We start from the raw sequence: 1,210 nt of genomic DNA, 5'->3' as shown, positions 1-1,210 counted from the left end.
GCCTATAAGATTATTCCCGGTCAGATAGTTAGATTAATGAACGGATGCCTTCAGTGGGGCGTCTTCCCTGCGGTCTGGAAGAGGGGCTTGTTAAGAGTACTTCTGAAAGATGGCGGGAAGGATGAAAAGGATCCGAAGTCTTATAGACCGATTTGTCTCCTCTCCGTTATAGGTAAACTTTTCGAGAAACTTCTTAAATTGCGCCTCATGGACACGTCATTGGCCCCGGATGGGGTCTCTGACCGGCAGTTTGGGTTTACGCCTGGGCGGTCGGCGGAGGGCGCTGTCGTGGAGCTGCGTCGAATGGTCGCTGCCTCTGAGAGGAGGTACGCCGTCGCGCTGCTCTTCGATATTTCGGGAGCCTTTGATAATGTCTGGTGGCCCCTTGTATTAGATAGTTTAAGAAATAGGAACTGTCCTCGAAATGTCTTTGGGGTGCTGAAAAGTTACTTCAGTGACAGAAGAGTGACTATCGCGGGTAGGAATTTTGAGGTGTCTAAGCGACCCACTAGAGGCTGCCCGCAGGGATCTGTTCTTGGTCCGACCTGCTGGAACCTCATGTTTGATAATCTTTTAAGATTGTTAGAGTCATCGATAGGGAAGCAGTTTATTGCCTATGCGGACGATCTTCTAGTCCTGGTCGAGGGCAACTCTAGAGTAGAATTGGAGAAAAATGGCCAGCGAGTCACGAACGAGATTGTGGCCTGGTGTAGATCCGCAAAATTAGAGTTATCGGCACGGAAGACTGAGGCCGTTTTCCTCAAGTCGGCTGAAATAACTAGAGCACCGATAGGTAGACGGGGAGGAACGCGTCCGGATCGGAAAAGAAAAACCACGAGGAAGATCGCGCGATTCGATAGTAGGCCGCCGATTATTAGGTTAGGTAATAATAAAATTAATTTTAAGAATTCGGTTAGGTATCTTGGTGTTCATTTTGATAGGGGATTGAGAGTCGGCTCTCATTGCGATTATATTAGCGAATCGGCCGGGTCGCTTATGTCAAATTTAGGTAGAGTCGCGAAAGCCAATTGGGGGCTCCGATTTAGGACCCTCTCCATCATCTACAGGGGTGCGTTCCTGCCAAAGGTGTTGTACGCAGCAGCCGGTTGGGCGGACCTCTGTACGGAGAGGGATATTAGAAAGCTCCGGGCGGTGCAACGCCGAGCACTTATTAGTGTTACTGGAGCTTATCGTACAGCTTCCTGGGAGT

The sequence above is a fragment of the Cardiocondyla obscurior genome, linkage group LG21 (genome assembly GCF_019399895.1).
Source record: "Cardiocondyla obscurior isolate alpha-2009 linkage group LG21, Cobs3.1, whole genome shotgun sequence".
NCBI classification, from domain to species: Eukaryota; Metazoa; Arthropoda; class Insecta; order Hymenoptera; family Formicidae; genus Cardiocondyla; species Cardiocondyla obscurior.
The sequence above is the reverse complement of the archived record's forward strand: the minus strand, read 5'-3'. Positions refer to the sequence as shown.